Source organism: Felis catus, chromosome C2 (assembly GCF_018350175.1).
Source record: "Felis catus isolate Fca126 chromosome C2, F.catus_Fca126_mat1.0, whole genome shotgun sequence".
Classification (NCBI taxonomy): domain Eukaryota; kingdom Metazoa; phylum Chordata; class Mammalia; order Carnivora; family Felidae; genus Felis; species Felis catus.
In genome coordinates, this window is record NC_058376.1 from 89,899,488 (window position 1) to 89,924,339 (window position 24,852).

General features: G+C 36.4%; 1 long non-coding RNA gene across 1 annotated transcript in view; it reads left to right on the top strand.

The window, feature by feature from the left end:
* The window catches only part of LOC109503563, a 538,043-nt gene that overhangs the window by 482,834 nt on the left and 30,357 nt on the right, over positions 1 to 24,852 (top strand). Inside the window, exon 6 of the long non-coding RNA XR_006585236.1 lies at positions 22,809 to 22,918. This is a non-coding gene — a long non-coding RNA (uncharacterized LOC109503563). The remainder of the gene's footprint in view (positions 1 to 22,808; positions 22,919 to 24,852) is intronic.

The following is a 24,852-nucleotide window of genomic DNA, read 5'->3' on the forward strand; positions in this document are numbered from 1 at the left end:
AACCCCTGTCTTTTAAAAAAAGTTCAACTGTAATCATGCAGAGGAATTTCGTCCATGACAAGAGGGTAGAAGCCAAACTAGAGAAGTTGACAATGTAGTCGATATGTAGTTTGAAAAGCTGTATGCATTCAGATAAGGCTCAGAGTAAGGATACTTATAGAACTTCTAAGGAATTAAAAAAAATATAGTAGATCAGTGTCCATTATTTTTAAGAATGTTAGGAAAAAGAGAAAGGCTCAGATTGCTATAAAGAGAAAATAGAATGCTTTTCTTGAAAAGGGGTGGGAAATGTGTGGAGGGGGAGGATGACCGTGATAATTACACACCGTTCAGATTCTAATCAGCAGTGGGACACACTAGAAATAATTTTCATTTATCTATTTGAGTCGCCTAGAATGATGTAAGTTTCTAAGCATTAGATAACCGAGGTTAACACGTGGAGTTTTCCTGCATCCTCTTTAGAAGTCGCCTTGCACATTGCAACACAGCCTTACTGTTATAAGGGTAAGTCTTCCCTGCCGTATTTAACTCCATTTAGGGAATGAAGCAACATAGATGGAATCTCTTTGAGATTTACTTAAGCATTTAGTGGTTTGGGACAGTGGTAGAGCACAGCAGTTCAGAGGTGAGACTCTGACTCAGAGAGAGCTGGACTTGAATCCCTGTTTCCCCAGATGCTATCTGAATAACTCTGGGGGAACCTCTGTTATGTTGCAGTTATACACAGCCCCTAAAATGGGTATCTCATAGGGTTGTTGTTGAGGATAAATGAGAATCCAGGAACTCTCCTAGAAAAATGTATACTTATGTACAGTGCTATGGATATTTTACAGTCTTTCAGAAAATTTTGATGGAGTTTTAATTAATCAATTGCATTTTTTAATGTTTTTGTACAAATTGGTAATTACATTATCAAAGATGTGGATAAATAGATGGCTTCCATTATGTTTGTGCCTTTTATTGGCTTATTTTTCCACTTATCAGTTAAAAAAGACAATTTTTTGGAGCAGCTTTAGGTTTACAGAAAAGGTTTTGTTAGTTTGTCAGCAGTGAATACTCGTTCTTTTGAATTAATTGAGTTGCAGTAAGAGTACAAATGAGTGTGTAACTCTTTATCCATTGAAATCTTGAGACTTGATAGGTAGTGACTTTATCATTTATACACATGTATATTTGTGCATCCAGGTTGAGTAACTCCTCACTTTAAAAAACTACATGTAAATAGGTCTTTTATATTTCTTCTTTACATTGCTAATTTAAAAGCAAGTTGTATTTGAACTAAATTTCAGATTTTCTAGTAGAAAATTTGATTATAAATTAAATTTTTGTTGAACTATTAAGCAAACATTCTCATCTACTTTGTAGGTTTTAGACAAGACGTCCACACTGTAAAAACATGGCCACATAGAAAACTGCTTATTGACCTCTATCTTGGATAAATCTCTTTGTCTTTGCTGATTCTGACAAAGAGTTTTGAATCTTGTTGGCTAAAAACTTATAAAACAGCAAAGTTCTCTCTAAGGGACTCTCTGGACATATTGTTATGATGTATGACAGTCTAGAAATACTACTCTACACTATACTGTGCTTTGCCTTAGAGTCCTACCTTATCCCAGGTCATATCCTACCATTTCCATGCTTTATCATTGTGTATTAGTTTTCCATTATCTGTAGTATCATTACACAAGTATGAGATGAATTCATTAGCAGTCTGAATTAGACAGGGTAATTTTTTTAACAAAATAAGATTTTGTTTATTTCCTTGTATATGTATTTTTCTTCAGTACTATGTAATTTGGTTTTGCAATTACTTAGCCAATGATTTATTGCCATTTAGGTCATTGAAACAGAGTGCAGATGTATTAGAGCATTCCATTCCATTGTCACAGGGGCCCAGTTCCTAACTGGAATAATGATGTAGTCACATCTTAATGACAGTTTAGTCAAAGTTGAATCCTACTCACGTATAATTGTGTTGATTAATAAACATGTCATATTGATTTTAAATACTTTGTATATTGGTCATGATCAAGGCTGTCGAAACCTCACAAGAGCCTCTTACATTCCATGACTCCCAGTGTGACTCATCAGCTCAATGTTACCACTTCACAAAGCACATATTTATAGCCTTGGCATTACCCCATGTGCTAAATATCTGGGTGTTGGGAGCTGAAATTGCCACTAGGGTTACAAGATCATGTAATTCTGAAAGGAAATTCAAGATGAGATCTTTGGCTATTAGGAGAATAGATCATCAAAAAGAGAAAGGTTTTGAGAGATATAAATAGGAACAACTAAAGAGCTCAGAGTCATCATAAATCATAGAATAAATATGAGAATACATGAGAAAAAATGTTTCTAGTTACAATTTAAACCAGCTTACAGGATACTGAGATGTGTAAAGTCAGGGAACTTTTTTTTTCATCTGAGAAAGGATTTTAGTAGCCTTTGAAGTCTAAGATATCACTTAAAGATTGATAGGAATATACAAAGTTCTCCTGGAGACTCCTGATCAATTCCATTTTGAGATGGTTGTTATGGTAGTGAGCCCTTGTATTATGGCCTCTTGTTTATTTTTATCCCAGAGAAACTCTGTCATGTATGTTTTAGGTCTAGTGATGTATAATAGGACAGGGCTTAGTTATTTCTGTTGCTTTGTTATTTGTGTTTGCTCCATTTTATCATTTTTACCTTCGCCCTGTGATTTATTGAATCCAATATAAGTAAAATAACAAAATATTTACATATAAACTAAAAACATAGATATATATTTTTTGTATATCTAGTTAAATGAGTTTCTAAAGATATGATTTTGGCCTGTGTGTTAATTTGCATTATTGGAAGACGCAGAGCTCAAGGTGGGATTAGATATGCAAGAGATTTATTAGGTAAAATGCTTAGGAAAGATAAAGGGGGGTAGGAAGACAGAAACAGACCACAATGTGGATCTGACCCTTGTAACGGAAGGAATACAGGCTAGGAAAGTGCTAAGACTATTCTATGAAAATTGCAACCAGGGAGCGCCTGAGTGGCTCAGTCAGTTAAGCATCTGATTTGGGCTCAGGTCATGACCTCATGGTTTCAGAGTTTGAGCCCCTCATCAGGCTCTGCACTGACAATGGGGAGCCTGCCTTGGATTCTCTCTCTCCCTCTCTGTCTGCCCCTCCCCTACCTATTCTCTCTCTCTCTCTCTTCCTCAAAATAGGCAAATAAACTTTAAAAATTAAAAAACCAGAGACCCAGCAAAAAAAGAGACCTAGAGGCCAATATCCCTGATGAATATGGATGCAAAAATTCTCAACAAGATACTAGCAAATCGAATTTAACAGCATATAAAAAGAATTATTCACCATGATCAAGTGGGATTCATTCCTGGGCTGCAGGGCTGGCTCAATATTTGCAAATCAATCAGTGTGATACATCACATTAATAAAAGAAAAGATAAGAACCATATGATCCTGTCAATCTATGCAGAAAAAGCATTTGACAAAATTCAGCATCCTTTCTTAATAAAAACCCTCAAGAAAGTCGGGATAGAAGGAAAATACTTAAACATCATAAAAGCCATTTATGAAAAGCCCACAGCTAATATCATCCTCAATGGGGAAAAACTGAGAGCTTTCCCCCTGAGATCAGGAACACGACAGGGATGTCCACTCTCACCGCTGTTGTTTAACATAGTGTTGGAAGTTCTAGCATCAGCAATCAGACAACAAAATGGAATCAAAGGCATCAAAATTGGCAAAGATGAAGTTAATCTTTCACTTTTTGCAGATGACATGATACTATACATAGAAAACCCGATAGACTCCACCAAAAGTCTGCTAGAACTGATACATGAATTCAGCAAAGTTGCAGGATACAAAATTAATGTACAGAAGTCAGTTGCATTTTTTATACACTAATAATGAAGCAACAGAAAAATAAATAAAGAAACTGATCCCATTCACAATTGCACCAAGAATCATAAAATACCTAGGAATAAACCTAACCAAAGATGTACAAGATCTGTATGCTGAAAACTATAGAAAGCTTATGAAGGAAATTGAAGAAGACACAAAGAAATGGAAAAACATCTATGCTTATGGATTGGAAGAATAAATATTGTTAAAATGTCAGTACTACCCAAAGCAATCTACACATTCTATGCAATCCCAATCAAAATTGCACCAGCGTTCTTCTCAAAGCTAGAACAATCCTAAAATTTGTATGGAACCACAAAAGACTCTGAATAGCCAAAGTAATATTGAAGAAGAAAACCAAAGCGGGAGGCATCACAATCCCAGACTTTAGCCTCTACTACAAAGCTGTAATCATCAAGATAGCATGGTATTGGCACAAAAACAGACACATAGACCAATGGAATAGAAGAGAGACTCCAGAATTGGACCCACAAAAGTATGGCTAACTGATCTTCAACAAAGCAGGAAAGAATATCCAATGGAAAAAAAGGCAGTCTCTTTAACAAATGGTGCTGGGAGAACTGGACAGCAACATGCAGAAGCATGAAACTAGACCACTTTCTTACACCGTTCACAAAAATAAACTCAAAATGGATAAAGGACCTGAATGAGACAGGAAACCATCAAAACCCTAGAGGAGAAAGCAGGAAAAGACCTCTCTGACCTCAACCGCAGCAATTTCTTACTTGACACATCTCCAAAAGTAAGGGAATTAAAAGCAAAAATTAACTATTGGGACCTCGTAAAGGTAAAAACCTTCTGCACTGCAAAGGAAACAATCAAGAAAACTAAAAGGCAACCAACGGAATGGGAAAAGATAGTTGCCAATGACATATCAGATAAACAGCTAGTATCCAAAATCTATAAAGAACTCACCAAACTCCACACACGAAAAACAAATAATCCAGTGAAGAAATGGGAAGAAGGCATGAATAGACATTTTTCCAAAGAAGACATCCAGATGGCCAGCAGACACATGAAATGATGCTCAACATCACTTCTCATCAGGGAAATACAAATCAAAACCACACTGAGATACCATCTCACGCCGGTCAGAGTGGCTAAAATGAGCAAAACAGGAAGCTATAGATGCTGGCGAGGATGTGGAGAAATGGGAACCCTCTTGCACTGTTAGTGGGAATGCAAACTGGTGCAGCCACTCTGGAAAACAGTGTGCAGGTTCCTCAAAAAATTAAAAATAGATTTACCCTATGACCCAGCAATAGCACTGCTAGGAATTTACCCAAGGGATACAGGAGTGCTGATGCGTAGGGGCACATGTACCCCAATGTTTATAGTAGCACTTTCAACAATAGCCAAATTATGGAAAAAGCCTAAAAATCCATCAACTGATGAATGGATAAAGAATATGTGGTTTATATATACAATGGAATACTACTTGGCAATGAGAAAGAATGAAATCTGGCCTTTTGTAGCAATGTAGATGGAACTGGAGAGTGTTATGCTAAGTGAGATAAGTCAGGCAGAGAAAGAAAGATACCATATGTTTTCACTCATATGTGGATCCTGAGAAACTCAACAGAAGACCAGAGGGGAGGGGAAGGGGAGAAAATAGTTACAAATAGAGAGAGCGGGAGGCAAACCATAAGAGACTCTTAAATACAGAGAACAAACTGAGGGCGAATGAGGGGTGGGGGAGAGGGGAAAGTGGGTTATGGGCATTGAGGAGGGCACCTGTTGGGATGAGCACTGGGTGTTGTATGGAATTCAATTCGACAATAAATTACATCTAAAAAATAAAAAAAAAATAATAAAAATAAAAAAAAAAAAAAGAAAATTGCAACCAGAGTCATGGGCTTTCAACCCATGTCTCACAATAGAATAGTCTTATTTCAGGGCACCCGACCATCCTGCAAACGTGGTGGTGGGTCCAGAGATAGCTGAGGCTGTCAGAAAGCCATGTCCCTGCAGCAGCAGGGTGGGCAGTGCATTTTCATAGCCATCACACCCTGGGACACAGTGGGATTTGGAGGGAAGAAGGTGGGATTTAGCTTTACATTCTAGCTGTGTCACTTAGCAGTTCCCTGACTTTAGACAGTTTTTGATAACCATTCTGTAAAATGGGAAAATTAGTTTATACTCCATTTATTGTAATAGTTAAACATACGATAAAGGGAGGGAGGGGCAGAGAGAATTTTGCAGTTGCTAAGAGATGGACATAGATATAAATAAATTTAGTAACGGTAGAACACAGTGGTTAAGAGCTAGACCACCCTAGGGGCGCCTGGGTGGCTCAGTCGGTTAGCATCCAACTTCGGCTCAGGTCACGTTCTCACAGTTCGTGGTTCGAGCCCTGCGTCGGGTTCTGTGATGACAGCTCAGAGCCTGGAGCTTGCTTCCGATTCTGTGGATTCTGTGTCTCCCTCTCTCTGGACCTTCCCCGCTCACGCTGTCTCACTCTCTCTCTCAAAAATAAATAAATATTAAAAAAAAAAAAAGAGCTAGACCACCCCTGTTGGACTCCAGTCCACACTTCCTAAGTTCCTTGACCTTGTTTGTTTCCAAATCTCTGTGCTCAGTTTCCTTACCTGTTACTTGGAGATAAGAGGATTATGGTGAGGACTGAATGAATGAATTAATTTTATGTACATGAATGATGTAAAGTGACTAGAGCCATTTCTGGCACATAGCGCCATATATGTGAACTTTTAATGCTATTGTTACTTCAACTATGTTTATTTAAATACCTATCTGGATTTTCTCGTTTTATGATTTTTGACTTATTTTTACTCTGAACTTTACATTAACTTCCTTTGCTCCTTTCCAGATTCTTTTTTTTTTTTTTTAAATCTGTGATGGTTTTCTTGTAGATTTACCTGAGATTCACTTTAAAAGGGAAGGTTCCCTGAGTTAGTGGTCAATTGGAATAGAAGCATTTCTCAAAGGTTGTTCCCTGTGATCAGCCCTCTGTACTCTGGCTTCATCAGATGATGCAAGTATAGGTATAGAAGATCAACCCCTCTTGTTCTCTCAGCTTAGTTCTTCAGGAAATTAGCTTAGCTAGGGACTTGACAGGCAGGCCATCTGAAACTTTAACAGAGGACCACCAAGCTACTTAACTGGAGTGATTTCATGCTTCAGAACTCACATCCAAGCTGATTTCTCACACATCCATTCCTCTTTTACCATAGTGTAAAAGCTTAGTGATCTTGAGCTGGTAAGTAGGGAATGGAATTTACATTGCATAAAATTTATAATAAAATGTGATAAAACAACAATGGATTTGTTTTCATTTTTCAAAGAATGACGTGATAGGAGCTTTTTTAAAACAAAACAAAATAAAAACAATGTCAGTTGTCTCAGTGCTTTGTACCCATCTTGGGAAAGTTGGTTCTCATGTTTATCCTTGAAGAAATGATTAGTTTTAGAAGACAACGTGTCAAGCCCTCAGAATCATGTGGAATGTAACATTCTGATCTGTAGGGTAATGACTTGAAGCCATATCTCATTCTCCTTTTTCACTCAGCTGCAGCATGAGTTTGGAATCTATAGGACAGGACGGCACCCTGGAGTACAGCTTGCAGACTTCAGTGCCATTGAGCTCATAAATGGCTCAGCTGGCATCTCAGGCAGGGAGTATATGAACCAGGCTCAGATGCAGCTGATGATTTGATGTCCAGATGTGAGGAGGGAAGGGGGTTCAAAGCAACAGCAACAGCTGATTATAAAAGAGAACAATAGCAAGGGAGAGAAATTAAAGAGAAACACAGCGAGATGACAGGGCTAGTTGGAGGGGGGAGTATCATTCATCTCTTGTGAAAGCCCCCACAGCAGAAAGATGGATTAATGCTGTCAGAGCTGTTATCCATTCCATCAGCTTTATTATATGGTAGAAAGCTACCTGTCACTTTCTTGGCTGCATGCAGTGGTACAATCCTGGCTCCTTTTCCCCAGTGCATCGCAAACATTTTCTCGGTTTCCTTTTTGAAGCAGCTTTAATATTTGTTTCAATCACAGGTAGATCCATCATATGCATTTAATTTAAAAAGTCATAACAAGCAGAATTTTTGTTCAACATAAAGAGCTCATAAAACAAATGCTACTATTTATCAACTTTAATGGATTTTGTAAAGGTCTTATAGGAATAAAGAATAAAAACCCAATGATGGTCTTACAATAAATACTCGATACTTTATTGCCTATTTATGGGGATAATCTTCTTGCCTTCCCACAATATATGGCTCTTCAAAAAGAGTTAAACTGTGGTCATGTGGTTTACTTGCCAGGAGATGGCAATAGTGGTCTGTTTCCATGTTTAGTCTTACAAAGGCTCATTCCACCAAAATTAAACTAGGTACCAAAATGATGGGGAATTCCAATTCTGTTTTCCAATGCAAAGTTATCCATTTAAAATTCTTGAATTATAAAGTTGTTTCTAATCATGTACAGCCAGATTTTTTACCAAAGGCGTTGTCATGACAGCTTTGTGAAGACCCCCAAATAATCATTTTGTTCTCCTAGAAGCAATAACATAATTTTGGGAAAAAAATCTACGCATACAATCAGAAATTTAACAAAAGCCACAGGGAATGAATTAAAATGGGAATTTGATAAGATTATGATGATTAATGCTTAGGCAAGAATCACTGAATCTTTAAGTAAGAAATCAGATCAATATCCCTTGAATTTATTGGATGAGCCTTTTAGCACTTTGATTGAGATCAGGACAACTTTTCATTAGAGTTCATTGTGATGCTGTCACTGTTTTACCTGGGAAAGACTGAACCTATATAGTACTTTCCATCTGCGTTATATACATTTCCTTTTATTTGACATTGAGAGCTACAAAACCCAACATTTTCTTCTTTGTCTCAGCTCCTAGGAAGCTCAAGTATTATTGTCTTCCTCAAGAGTTTTATGAAATAGTTTTCTTTTTCATCCTTTTATTATTAACTTATCTTTACTCTGGACCAATGGTTCAATTTTATTATACTGTACATGCATTTCAAGCCATGTTGAATCTCTTTTGGAAATACATGTGCTTTACTTTCATGAATGCAACGAAGCTGTGATCACTCTGGATAATAATTATAACCATTCTTTGCTGTGATGGTTTGTAGTTCTACCCATAGACTACATAATAATTTTCTTGAAAGCAACAGCCACAGCATGAAGGCCAGCTTAATCTTTTATTGCTATGTTCAAGATGACTGCTTGCTATTTTTCAGAGAGGGCATTTCCTTTTTTCTAAGTAAAATATCTACATCTAGAATGTTTTTAAATAAAATGGTTTTCAGTTTGCTGCTCTTAGCAGATTTTTTCAATTGCTATATTTGAGTAATTTTGCTCCAGTCTATTACAAGCTCATGGTCTATTGCATGGTCTGTTGCAGTGGGTTACATGTGGTTCTTGAGGATTCCACGTGAAGCACTTTTAGCCAGTTCGAAGTAAAGAAAAACATTATTTAATATATTGTATTGCCACAGTGATTGAAAGTAATAATCTGTTATAGAAAGAAACTAAAATTTATTGAGGTGGTAGCTATTATGACAGTATTGGATCCTAGCTTTTTAAAAAAACAGGTATGGAACATTAAATTTAATATCTGGTAGAAAATTAGTTGTGTTGTCATATGTGATTAAAACAGTTTTCCCAATAATTGTTTCCATTAATGCAATTGATAATTTATATCCACTTGATTGCAAGGGTATGCTGACATACTCATAACTGAATATTAAGACCAATCATATGACTTCGGGAGTGAGTTGAATTTAACATGATTTTCCTTTTGTTTTTAGTCTTTGGTTAGACTTACTGTCATAACAGAAAATCAAGGCAAGTGCTCATGTGTTGGTTATACTAAATGGCCTGTGTAAGCTGAGCCAGTGCTGGGACTATTTGCCTCTCACCACTCTTCATATTCTTTTCTGTATCATGGAGGGACGGACTCCTACAGGCTGAATTTCCCAGGCTCCCATGTCAACAGACTCAGCTAATGAGACACACTTGGAGGAATTCAAAGTGTGGGAAGGAGGAAGAAGCTGGAGTATTCCCCTACCTCCTCTCTGGGCAGTGTATCGGCCACTGGCTAAATCTCCTCTGTGTGGTCCCCTCTTCTGCTAGCATTCTTGACTACTGGGCTCTGGGGGTTTACCTCCTTCTGGACCCCTAAGCCACCGTGTTGCAAGGACTTCTTGGTGTCACTCAGCTCTGGGCTGCCTCGCTGTCTCTTGTTTGCTTTCTCAGCCTTTTCCATTTCCACCTGTGTAACCAATTTCTTGCATTAAGTGTTCTCCATTATAAAAACCTGAAATGGTTTCTATTTTCCTGGTAAAGCTTGACTGAATTATAAGATTTAGCATAAAATATGCTTAGCATGGAAATTTTCTGTATCAGTGTTATTGTAAGTTTTTTTTAACATATTTTCAAAATCAGCTTAAATTTATTTACGATTTGCATCTTGTATACTGAGTGCCAGATTCTATGACTCCTATGTTTTTGAGTAATACTCTATTATATTAGAAACACAAAGAAGCATGTAAAGAAGGAAGTAACAAGAGGAAGAGGGAAAGGGAAAAAAAGTAAAAGGAACCGAAGGGTACAATATTTCTAAAAAATTATTTACAGAATTTGATCAGCTTTTAAAGTGTCTCCTCCTTCCCAAAATGTTTTTATAAAGAATATTAATTCTATTGTATTTTAGTGTTACATGTGGAAAAAGGTACCACTATCCATAAACTTAGGGAAACATGAAAATGAAACATGAAAATGTTTCATGAAAATGAAGCAGCTTTAAATTTTTTTCAATGTTTATTCATTTTTGAGAGAGACAGAGCATGAGTGGGGGCGGGGCATAGAGAGAGGGAGACAGAATCCGAAGCAGGCTCCAGGCTCTGAGCTGTCAGCACAGGGCCTGCTGGGTGGCTCGAACTCACAAACCATGAGATCATGACCTGAACTGAAGTCAGACACTTGACCAACTGAGCCACACAGGCACCCCTAAATAGCTTTTTAAAAATAGCATTGCTTCAGAGAATTTAATTTGCTGATGAGCCTTGTGAATTTCTAGGTGACTAATCTATTTTATTACCTCATCTTATAGATATCATTGACTTCAAGATTCACTTATTTGTTTATTTATTTATTTATTCAACAAATATTTGTTGACCTCAAGAAGCATGTATTAGACACTATTATAAGGATTGGAGATACAAGAGTAAAGTGAGCAGAAAAAAATATCTGCCTAATTTGTAGTAGGAAGAGATAGTCAACACATAAGTAAGTAACAGTCAGATAGTGAAGTGCTATGAAAAATAGTAAAGCAGGGAATACAGCTAGGGAGTGCTGAGGCAAAGGTGAACAATTGCACTTTTAAACAGTATGGTTAAGGAACACTCCATAGAGCAAAAGGGGCAAGTCCTGTGCCTGTCAGACACTCCAGTGTTCCACATGGATATTACTTACAGCAACTGCTAAGCCTCTGAGCAGAGCATGGCTGGGAGTCTTGAGGAACATAGAGAATGATAGTATTCAGGAGGCCAGTACATTTTAAGACATCATCAATTTAAAAACAGCTTTGGGAGAAGAGATTTAAAAGAAAAACAGAAAGAAAAAAAATTCTGTTCCATTCAATGTACACACATAGTTTTTTAAAAACTAAATGACTATAGCATACATTTATCACTGCATGCCTCATTTTTTTGTTGGTTTGAGGCTAAGATTTTTTTCACACACAGCATCTGAAGTTTCTTCTGAAACACTTCTGGTCTCTAGTTAATGTATAACATCATGATGACATGCTGTTCTTCATTATTTTAACTTGTATTTGTACCATCCGTAGAACTAACAATATAATCCAGGCTTACACTAAAGAATTCTTGGATTTGGTTCTGCATTTTTTATTTCAGTACACTTTTGCTTTCATTCTCCTCCTTAATTTAATTACATATTGCTGGAAGTTAAATAGCTTCTCTTCAAAGGCAGCTAGTACCTTTTGATATCTAACCTTACAGATACCCTTCAGAACTTGTGAATCAGTCACACCAATTCTTCCTAGCTTTGAAACGCCTATGATCAGTTCTGAGATGTTTGGTTACATTTGCCCAACATTCAATGACAGCTACTTCCTAACCTATTCCTCTATCTGCAACTAAAGAATTTCTTTTGATATTGATTGGGAAGTTCCTTCCTTGTAGAGAAACTTGAAAATATGAATAAAAAATATTTGATCTCTGAACCCATTTTGCATCGAAGCATCACAGGAGACCAGTGTTTTGTGGAACACAGTGAAAGAAACATCTCCATGCCATTACCACCACTTGTTCCTTGTCATTTTGATAATAGCCAGCCTGACAAGTGTAGGATAATACCTCATTGTAGTTTTGATTGCCTTGATGATTAGTGATGTTGAGCATCCTTTCATGTGCCTGTTGACCATCTGTATATCTTCTTTGGAAAGAAGCCTATTCAGGTGCTCTGCCCATTTCTCAATCAGATTGGTTGTTGTTGTTGTTGCTTAGTTGTATGGAGTCTTTATATATTTTGGATGTTAACCAACCCCTTATTGCCCTATTGCAACCCCTTATTGCCCTATTGGGTATATAATTTGCAAATATCTGCTCCTGTTCAGTAGGTTGACTTTGTGTTTTGCTGATTGTTTCCTTCACTTCCCATATGTTTATTTTTGCTTTTGTTTCCCTTGCCTTTAGAGACAGATTCAGGAAAATGCCAGTCATACCAATGTCAAGGAGCTTCCCACAAATGTTTTCTTCTAGGAGTTTTATGGTTTTAGGTGTTATATTCAAGTCTTAAATCTATTTTTAGTTAATTTTTGTATATGGTGTAAGACAGTGGTCCAATTTCATTCTTTTGCATGTAACTGTGCAGTTTTTCCAACACCAATTTTTGAAGGTACTCTCCTTTCGCCATTGTATATTCTCATCTCCTTTGTCATAAATTAGTTGACCATACATGTGTGCTTTTATTTCTGGACTTTCTAATCTGTTCCATTGATCTATATGTATATTTTTTTTATAATAGCATACTGTTTTGATTGCTATGGCTTTGTAGTATACAGTTGACTCATGAACAATGTGAGTGTTAGGGGTTCTGACCTCCTGTGCAGTAGAAACTCCTTGTATAACTTTTGACCCCTTTAAAATTTTACTGTTAGCCTACTGTTGACCAGAACACTTACCTGTTCAAAGATCAACAATAGTTTGAAATCAGGGAGTGTGATGTTTATAGCTTTGTTCTTTCTCAGGATTATTTTGGCTATTTGGGGTATTTTGTGTTTCCATACAAATTTTAGTATAATTTGCTCTATTTTTGTGAAAAATGCTATTGGAATGTTGATAGGAATTGCACTGAATCTGTAGATTGCTTTGGGTTTTTTGGACATTTTAACAATATTGATTCTTTCAATCCATGAGCATGTTGTATCTTTCCATTTATTCGTGTCATTAATTTCTTTTGTCACTGCCTTATAGGTTTTAGTGTGTAGCTCTTTCACATCCTGGCTTAAGGTTATTTCTGGATATTTTATTCTTTTTGATGAAATTGTAATTGGGATTGTTTTCTTGATTTCTCTTTCTGATAGTTTGTTATTAATGCAGACAAATGAAGATTTTTCTAATAAAAATAAAATAAAACAGACTTTTATATTAATTTTGTATGCTATAACTTCAGCTATAACTGAATTTGTATACTAGTTCTAAAAGGTTTTTGGTGGAGTCTTAAAGTGTTTTCCATATGTAGTATGTTACCCAAATAGTTTTACCTCTTCCTTTCTAATTTGTATGCCTTTTGTCCTTTTTCTTGCCTAATTGCTGTGGCTACCACTTCCAATACTATGTTGAATAAAAGTCTTGCTCTTGATCAGCTTTTCACCTTTGAGTATAATATTGGGTTTGTCATATGTGGTCTTTATTATGTTGAGGTATGTTCCCTCTGCACCCACTTTATTGAGAGTTTTTATTATATGGATGTTGAATTTTGTCAGATGCTTTTTCTGTACTATTGAAATGATTATATGATTTTAATTTTTCATTTTGTTAATGTGGTGTATCATGTTGATTGATTTGTGGATATTAGACCATTCTTGCATCCCTGGAATAAATCCCACTTGATCATGGTGTATGATCCTTTTAATGTTTGGTTGAATTCAGTTTGCTAATATTTTGTTGAAGATTTTTCCATCTATGTTTATCAGAAATAGTAGCTTGTAATTTTCTCTTTTTGTACCATCCTTGTGTGGTTTTAAAACCAGGGTAATGCTGGACTCCTAGAATAAGTTTGGAAGCTTTCCCTCCTCTTCAGTTTTTTGGAATAGTTTGGGAAGAATAGGTATTAAATCTTCTTTAAATGTTTGGTAGAATTTATTCGTGAAGCCTACTGGTCCTGGGCTTTTGTTTGTTGGGAGTTTTTTGATTACTGATTCAATGTTCTTATTAATAATAGGACTATTCAGATTTTCTATTTCTTCATGATTTTATCTCAGAAGATTGTAAATTTCTAGGAATTTATCAATTCCTTCTAGATTGTTCAATTTGTTGGTGTATAGTTGTTCATAGTAGTCTCTTATGATCGTTTGTATTTCTGTGGTATCAGTTGTAACTTCTCTCTCATTTCTGATTTTACTTGAGTCCTCTCATTCTTTCTTCTCATTAAAAAAATAATGTTTATTTTTGAGAGAGAGAGAGAGAGAGAGAGAGAGAGAGAGAGAGAGAGAGAGAGAATGTGAGCAGGGGAGGGGCAGAGAGAGAGGGAGACAGAATCTGACTCAGGCTCCAGGTTCTGAGATGTCAGTACAAAGCCTAAAGCAGGGCTTGACTCACGAATCATGAGATCAAGACCTGAGCTGAAGTCAGACACTTAACCAACTGAGCCACCCAGGCACCCCTCTCTCTATTCTTCTTGATGAGTCTAGATAAAGTTTTGTCAATTTTTTTGTTTTTTCAAAGATCTAGCTCTTAGTTTTATTTTTTCTATTGTCTTTCTTTCTTCCTTTTTTTCTTTGGCTTTTAAGTTTTTATTTTAATTCCAGTTACTTAACATACAGTGGTATATTAGATTCAGGCGTACAATATAGTGATTCAATAATTCCATGCATCACACAGTGCTCATCACAAGTATATTCCTTAATCCCCATCACTTATTCCACCCATTCCCCCCACCCACCTCCCCACTGGTAATCATCAGTTTGTTCTCTGTCATTAAGAGTCTGTGTCTTGATTTGTCTTGCTCTCTCCTTCCCCCCACCCCCACTTTGCTCCTTTGTCTTGTTTCTTAAATTCCACATGTGAGTGAAATCATATGGTGTTTGTCTTTCTCTGAATGCCTTATTTTGGTCAGCATTGTACTCTCTAACTCCATCCATGTCATTACAATGGCAAGATTTCATTCCCTTTAGTGGCCAGATAATATTTCAGTGTGTGTGTGTGTGTGTGTGTGTGTGTGTGTGTGTGTGCGTGCGTGTTACATCTTTATCCATTCATCAATCCAAGGACAGTTAGGCTGCTTCCATACCTAAGTTTTGGTACAAAATAGAATGTAAATTCTTCAAAGAAATATTTTTGGTGTGTGTGTGATTAAATGCTATTCAGTCACAGTAGATCCATTAACCAAATTTTCTTTGAGGTGTTACTAATTTTTTTCAGTTTTGGGAGTGGGAGTGAAGAGATTCATTTAAGTGTCACCTGTCCAAGGTCTTGTAAACTGGATGATATCATACACCTACGCTAGAAAACTCTCAGTCTTCATGGCAAAGATGCTCATCTAAGCAACCTGCCATCATTATTACTTGAAAACTGATTCTTAAGGGGTGTTTTCCCCATAACTAAGAATGTTTTGAATACAGAGCTGAAGAATATACTGAGCAGGTTTTGTACATCATCCTTTGGTAAGAGCACATTATCAGAATTATCAAAATTACAGAAACCATTATTAAATATGTTTTCTTGTTTTGAAGCACTAACGGGTAGTTGCAGATTTAAAAAACTATTGAGTGAAATTTTATGTAGCTTAATTCAAAATAATAATGAAATGAATTTACACATTTCCAAATCTATTCGCTCTTTCTGGAACCAGCTAAAAAGTATGCCTTCTCATTATTTCTCTGATCATTATACTATTACTGAATATCCTAGAGAAAAAAAAAATATTTGGTTAATTTATAGTGAATTAGTTTAACATTTCTTTTATTACCTCAAATTGATAATTACTTAACTCTACATTTCCTTTTTGTGACCTTTTTATACAATTTGATTGCAAACACCTTGAGTACAGAGATATATTATTTTGTACTGTTTTGTCTTACCTAAAATTTTTTTCAGATTATCTGTTTTAAAACTTGTGTGGCTCGGGGCGCCTGGGTGGCGCAGTCGGTTAAGCGTCCGACTTCAGCCAGGTCACGATCTCGCGGTCCATGAGTTCGAGCCCCGCGTCAGTCTCTGGGCTGATGGCTCGGAGCCTGGAGCCTGTTTCCGGTTCTGTGTCTCCCTCTCTCTCTGCCCCTCCCCCGTTCATGCTCTGTCTCTCTCTGTCCCAAAAATAAATAAACGTTGAAAAAAAAATTAAAAAAAAAACAAAAAACTTGTGTGGCTCTTCACTATTAAATGTTGTTTTCAAACTTTTTCACCAATGTGTTTCGGGTGAAAAAGGAATAAAAATGTTATTTCTGAGGATTTGAGGCCCTAAACAGAAGCAGGGGCAAAGAACTTGAAATTTATTTCAAAGAGTTTATAGTCTTATTCTAACCTAAACATTTGTATAAATTTTGTGTTTTGCTTCATAATATATTCTTTTGTGTTGTTTTGTTTCCCGAAAAAAAGTAAAATGAATGTTCTAGGAGATAAGATATGTTTGAGCCATTGCTTAACTTTCCTTATGGTCATGCTACAGAAACCAGTCTAAGTTTTGTTTCTTTTGTTTTTTACATTTTATTTATTTGCTTATTTATTTATTTTTTAAAGTTTATTTAAACTCACATGTGCACAAGCAGAGGAGGGGCAGAGAGAGGAAGAGAGACAGAGAGAGAGAGAGAGAGAGAGAGAGAGAGACAGAGAGAGAGAGAGAGAGAGAGAGAGAGAGAGAGAGAGAGAGAGAGAGACTGCCAAGCAGGCTCTGCACAAGCAGCACGGAGCCTAATGCAGGGCTTGAAATCATGAACCCTGAGATCATGACCTGAGTCAAAACCAAGAGTCAGATGCTTAACTGACTGAACCACCCATTTTAGAATGCACAGGAAGCAGACGGAGATTAGATTCTTTTTCCTGGGGATTCCAGGCCCCCTATAGTCTTACCTTAGCTGACAGAATTCCTACCTTTACCCTTTGGAAATTACCTTTGGCTATAGCCAACTGCATTCCTAAGGCTTCTGTAACAAAGTACCACAAACAAAGTGGCTTAGAACAACAGAAATTATTGTCTCATAATTCTGGAGGCTAGAATTCCAAAATCAAGCAGGTAACAGGGCCATGATCACTTTAAAACCCATGGGAGAAACTCTGACTTGCTTTTCCAGCTTCTGGTAGCCCAAGACATTCCTTAGGTGTGGAAACATAATTTCAATCTCTTTTTCCATCTTCACATTATCTTCCTTTAATGTGTGTCCATTGCTATGTCTAAATTTCCCTCTTTAAAAAGACATCAGTCATATTGGATTAGAGACCCACTCTAATGGCCTTATTTTAACCTGATATCCTGTAAAGACTATTTTCAAATAGGGTTACAATCTGAGCTGTTGGGGGCTAGGATTTCAACATATCAACTTGAGGGGCACAATTCAATCCACCAACAAAACCACACTCTTTTCCCAGCATATCCTATGTATTTTTCTCTCCAGGTAGAGTTGCTAAATGTAACAGATAGAAATGCAAGGAACCTCAGTTAAATTTGAATTGTAGATAAACAACAAATAATTTTTGGTATAGGTATGTCCTAAATAGTGTGTGATGCATTCTTATATTGATTTTTTTATTTGAAATCTCAATTTATCTAAGCATTCTGGATTTATCTGGTAATACTATGTCCATGTCTTTGCCTTCCTTAGTTTCATTAATCTATCTTTCAGAATTTTCAGTCTGATCTTTTCTTCAAGATTTGGCTCAAGTGCCACCAACTTTAAGAAGGTTTTCCTGTTCTCTCCATCTGGAAGTAATTGCTTTCTCTTCTTAACTTTGGTAGAACTTTAATCTATACTTCACCTGTGATATTTACCAGATTCTACCTTGTGTTAAAATTGTTGACATATGTATCTTTTCTACCTTACTGTGTAGAAATTTTTTGGGGGCCAAAGATTTTTCTGATTCAGTTTTCTATCTTATTTAGCATCTAGCTCAGCCCCTTGGGATGGTAGGCATTCAGAAAAAAATACTTGCTCCTATTTGATTTGGCTTACTTAAATAAAACAACAGAGCTACTGAATAACCAAGAGAGATAGATGAAAAAATTCCTACCCAATAGTCAAACTCTGATTCTTTAACTAAATGCTCCCTGTTTTCTCAAATGCTGCCTCCTCAGCAAACCACGGGTTTGACCTACACTAAAACTTCATCATCAGGCATAGACTCCCCATTTCCCTGATTTATTATAAAGGATTAAAGTGTTCACTGGTATTTACTTTTGATGATTTATGCCTAGATTATATTTACAGTCAGTGTGGAAGAAATATTGAAGGGTGTATTCATACCAGCATTTTTCAGAAACAGCCTGGCTGAGTGTGGATTGGCAGCACATAATAGAAAGAGGTGGGAGAACCAGACTCATTTTCAATAGCAGTAATCCTGCTGTGTACTAATAATCGCAGGATAGAGATGTTCTTTATTCATTCTTCCACTTATTCAGCCAACCAATGGGTCATTATTCACTGAGTCCATTAAAAAACATGTTTATGTGGGCGAGACCTGGACAAGGCCTTCAAGGCCTTTCTCACTAGTAATTTTACAATTAAAATCCAGTGGAATTCCTTTGTATTATTCATGCTAAGGGATAGAATACATACTTTCTTTAAGTTATAATTTAAAATCTTACTATTTTAAAAAATGCTATTTTCCCTGAACTAGTAAAGTGTGGTTTGGGAAACTGGTTTGACTAATACTAATAGTCCACACTTGATAAAAAAACAAAACAAAACAAAACAAAAAAACACGTCTTTTTGTTGACAAATAAGGTTGGAAAATATCAGGTTAAAGAGGCTTCTTTGTTGTAGTCCTTCTTAGATATTTTACTATATCAATGTGTTTATGTAATAACAGGTCTAATCTTTGTGTGCTTTACTCATCAGTGGCTCCTGGTTGGCTCAGTTGGTTGAGCATCTGACTCTTGGTTTCAGCATCTGACTCTTGGTTTCAGCTCAGGTCATGATCTGACCAGTCCATGGTTTCAAGCCCTGGGTTGGGCTCTGGGCTGACAGTGCAGAGCCTGCTTGAGATTCTCTGTCTCCCTGTCTCTCTGCTTCTCCCTTATTCACATGTGTGCTCTTTCAAAGTAAATAAGCATTTAAAAAAACACCTTTTTTAGGGGCACCTGGGTGGCTCTGTTGGTTAAGCATCCAGCTCTTGATTTAGGCTCAGGTTATGTTCTCACAAGTTTGTGGGATAGAACCTCACATCAGGTTCTGCGCTGACAGCATGGAGCCTGCTTGGGATTCTTTCTTTTGCTCTCTCTTTACCCCTTCCTTGCTTGTGCGCTCTCTCTCTCTCTCTCTCAAAATAAATAAATAAACATAAAAAATTAAAGTTTAAAAAAATTAAATCTTATCATAGGTGATCATTGTACAAAAACTTCTATTTGAGAACTAAAGCTTGATCTTTATATGTAAATCTATATAATAATTTATGTGATCAGTTTCTTGCTTTGTAATTAATACTTTCTAAATGTCAACTTAGCAATATCTTTTTGTTTTCTCTCTCTCTTAAAATGGTGATATGCAAGATATGCGCATTAATGGGTTAACTGTGTATAGCAGAGTTCAGCCAGGAAAGCAGAAGTTCTATGAGCATCATGGAATAAGGAATTTATTGTAGGACACTGGCACCCACAGTGGTAGAGGAGTCACTGGGAAATGAAGGTCTGTAATGAGTTAGAGGATCAGAGAAAAGTCACTAGCAGTCCTTCTAAACCCAAGGACAGCAGCTGCTAGAGTGGGACTACAAGGAAGAGTTGACAGGTTTGTGGAAGACTGTTTTTTATGGTCTGGGGTCAGGGTTGGTCAGCAGGATTAGCCAGTGGAAAGGGGAGTTGGAGAGAAAGCAATTGCGAGTGAGGACAAGTTGCGATCTGCTCTCCCCGTGGATCTCCTTTCCATACATCAAATCATGGTGACTTTCAAAGTGTAATGCTTCTTTGCTTCTGCCTTCCAAATCTCTGTGCACTTCTGTTTTTGCCAACTCAGATTAGAAAATAACAGAGAAGCGGATGGTGGGAAATGTAGTTCCAGCATAGGCAAATTGACAGAATAAAGCTTCCACTATGGGATTTGGGATCTATTTCTGAGTTCCTGTCAAAAAAGTGTTATTTGTGTCTTATGTCATAGTTCTAGTACTAGCTCTGCCATTAGTACTTTGTGATCTTGGGCAAGTGACTTAACACTTTTAGCTCCAATTTCTGTATTTGCTAAATGGGGTGGGAGGGCACATAGGCTCTCTCTCAGTTTTAAGATTTGGAGAGAATTATGGGAATCCTCAGCTCACCCCATGCATACAGTACATTAAATTATATTTTGTAGAAGCATAATAAGGACTATATACTCGTATTATAGGAGTGTGATAAAAACTAGGTATAAGTCTGGAAACATTCGTTAGCTCCTGCAAGACCAAAATAAGAACTGAGGAGACATCATATTCTGTAAGCCTGAGGGCAAGCTTAAGGAACAAAAAACACAAAACAAAACACTATTCCATTTCAGTCCAGTCTAGCACTTTTTAGTTTTTTTTAAACATTTACTTCCCAATGTCATTTCTCCCTCAAATTATTATATATTGCATTTTTTAAAGAAGTTCTGAATAATTGGTTTTTCTTGGTTTGCAATTTCTTTAGTGTGTTATAAGAGATAAAACTTGCTTCATTGGTAAATTTAATTTCCATGTGAATTTAAACGTTTAACAGAGGAAATGGTTTTGACAATACAAAAAAGAGATATCCTTCTCTGTAATTAAAGAGCTTGTATATATAATTTAATTACTTTTGTCAACATTTATGAAGCACCTACTATGTGCCAGTCAGTCTACTAACACTGATAATACAGTCGTTCAAAGAAACACAATAACAGGCTAGCTTAATGCACAAACATCCATACAGACACTTTCAGTAGGAGGAACTGGATTCTATGATGGACATAGTTACACAATCTTATGAAAGCACAGACAAAAGGCAGGAAAGGCATCTTTGAAGTGGTGGTATCGGACAAAGTCAATTTTGTTTCCTCTTAGTTTTGTTTGTTACTGCTTAATGAAAGAGTTCATCTGATGAACATGAGAAAATATGAAAGGGAGATTTGATCACAGGAACATTATATGGGAAGAGACTGGGAAGACGTGGATCATTGTAACAATGCATGCCAGATATTGGACTGTGTACCTTATTTAATCCCAGCAAAAATCCCATGGAGTAGAATGACTATTAAAGATATTTTGTGAATGTCAAATATGTGGGAGGAGGAGACAAGAATCCAGGCTGGAGTGGTAGGGAGAGCCTGGTTCAGATAGTGAATAAGCTAGGGCTTGTTTTCTGACGGAGGAGTTATACAAAAAAATGGGTAGCATAACTTTGACTAACACATGGATTTGTGTTTTTCAACTTCCTAGAAGATATTTGGAAGGTGAATTTGAAATGAGTAGGAGTTGTAAGGGTGGGAAACTATTGAATTTAGGCCTATCTTAGGAGAGTGATGGAAGAAATGGAGGAGAACGAATGAATTTTAAAAATATTTTGAAAACGTATTGCTGCACAGTATGATTAAAAACATTGAGCTATGGGGAAATCAACATAGTCATCCTCCTCACTATTAAAGGAATTATGGATGTACATACCTTATTACCTATAAATTGTAACTAAAACCTTATTGAAGTTTCAGTCTTTTTTTTTTTTTTTTGAGTTTGGTTGCTTAACCTATGTGCTGTCAAACTTCAGATTAGTTCGACAGACAGTTTGTGTTGCCGACAGTCTAAGTAACCAATATTATATACATTTCTTGTTGCCTTCTTCATTACTAAAAGAATGAGGCAGCAGTACCCACAGCTAAAAACAAAACATTTCATTTCCCAGTACTTCTTGTAGTTACAGGTGGCCATGTGACATAAATCTGTCTAATGAGATGTAAGTGGGAACCTATTGGGATTTGGGGGAAGATTTTGTTATCTTGATAAATCTACCCCATTGTTTTCCTGCCTAAAATCCACCTGCCATGGTCAGACAGGCAGAAGCCATTTTGTGATGGCACACCAAGAATGGTAAAGTAGGGAGACTGAAAGATGCCGTTTGCTTGAACACCTGAATCAGCACTGAATTGCCAATCTCAGTCCTCTTGCTATCTAAGAAAATAAGTCCCTTTCCTGGTTAAAACATTTAATTATGTTTTTATTACATATAATTCAATGCATCCTGATTTCTTGTTATGATTGTATCACCTTCCCCAAAAAATAACCTCAAAAGAAACAGATTCAGGAGGAGATTGGTGATATGTTATCTCTTAAGTTTATCCAGTCAACGCATTTTAACATTCTGCAAGCAATGGAATATTCTTTGGGTGAAAGAGTAGCATTCTATAAAAAATGCAAACATTTGGGTTTTTCATTAGGTGAAATCTTTCAGCATCTTTTTTCATTAGCGGTATTATAAGAAAATGTGAAAAGCTTTTGGCTCCCTTTGTGAATTTATGTTTAACAGGGAGAAGAAAAGAGTTGAAGAAGGAGCCTTAAAAAAATGGCTAAAACATCCACTGGACAAGACTGAATTCTACTACCTAGTCAGACTGTTGTCAAGAGATGTGCCAAAAGGTAACATAGGGAATACGATCAAAAAGCTAGCCTGTTTTTTTCTTGAGCTGGAGAGAATACCCTTTAAGCAAATAGTTGACAAGCAATTATCTCACATATTTTTTTAGAGACCTTGAGGCGTGGACCTTTCTTGGATATCATTTTCTTTTTTTAAATTCAGTTTTATTTTAACAGCATTTTTAAGCATACCCCAAAGGTCACAAACAAACAAACAAAAAGCATCACCAATGGCTTAGGCCCAAAGTAAAACCCACTTTTTGTCGTAGATTAAAATAGGCTATTCCTCAGCAGTAAAAGTAAGTGTAAAACTGCTAAAGAAAGCTCAATCCGAACAAACTTATGAGGTCTGAACTAAAAAAAAGTTCCTCAAAAGATACTGGTAAATGGTATATTTTCAACAAGCAATGTGAGAATAATTGGACATTACATGCAAACAAGTGAATCCACACATCGGTTTTATATCTTTCACAAAAGTCAACTCAAAAGGGATTATCAACATAAATGTGAAATACAAAACTATAAAAATTCAGGAAGATAACAGAGAAAAAAAGTTAGGTGACCTGGGATGTGATGGTGAATTTTTAACTATAACACCAAAAGCATGATCCATGAAAGAAAATATTGATAAGTTGGACTTTATAATATTAAAGCTTCTGCTCTGCAAAAGACACTGTGAAGAAAAGGAAAAGATAAGCCACAGGCTGAGAGAACATATTTGTGAGACATATAATAGAGAACTCGTATACAAAATATACAAAGAACTTTATTTATTTATTTATTTATTTATTTATTTATTTATTTATTTTAACGTTTATTTATTTTTGAGACAGAGAGAGAGCATGAACAGGGGAGGGTCAGAGAGAGGGAGACACAGAATCTGAAACAGGCTCCAGGCTGTGAGCTGTCAGCACAGAGCCTGACGCGGGACTTGAACTCATGGACCACGAGATCATGACCTGAGCTGGAGTCGGCCGCTTAACCGACTGAGCCACCCAGGCACCCCTACAAAGAACTTTTAAACTCAACACTAAGAAAATGAATATCCTAATAAGAAATGGGTAAAAAATATGAAACACTGCTTCACCAGATATGTATCTACAAATGGCAAATAAACATATTAAAATATATTCAGTATGTTCCATAAGGGGATTACAAATTAATACAATGGGATATCAATACTACTTATTAGAATGGCTAAAGTCCAGATAATTCACCATAGCATATGCTGCAAAGGATGTGGAACATTAGGAACTCCTAATCATTGGTGTTGGGAATGCAAAATGATACATCCATATTGGAAGAGTGTTTGGTAGTAAACACAATCTCACCATATGATCCAGCAATTGTGTTCCTAGGTATTTACCCACTTGATTTGAAAACACGTCCATACAAAAATGGGTACATAAATGTTTCCAACAGCTTTACTCATAATGTCTCAAACTGGAATCAACCAAGATGTTCATCAATAAGTAAATGGAAAAACAAGCTGTGGCACATACATACAATGGAATATTATTCAATAATAAAAAGAAATGAGTTATCAAGCCATGGAAAGATATAAGGGAAACTTAAATGCATATTGCTAACTGAAAGAAGCTAAACTAAAGGTCTGCATCCTGCTTGATTCCAATTATATGCCATTTTGCAAAAAGCAAAACTATAAAAACAGTAAAAAAGACATGTGGTTGGCAGGGACTCAGAGAAGTGAGGTAAATGGATGAATACATAGAGCACAAGGGATTTTGGGGGCTGTGAAACTATTGTGTATACTACAATGTTGGATACGTGACATTATGCATTTATCAACACCCATAGAACTGTATGACACAGAGAATAAAACTTAATGCAAACTAGGGACTTTAGTTGATAATAGTGTATTAATATTGGCTCATTAATTACAACATATCTCACACACTAATGCAAAATATTAATAA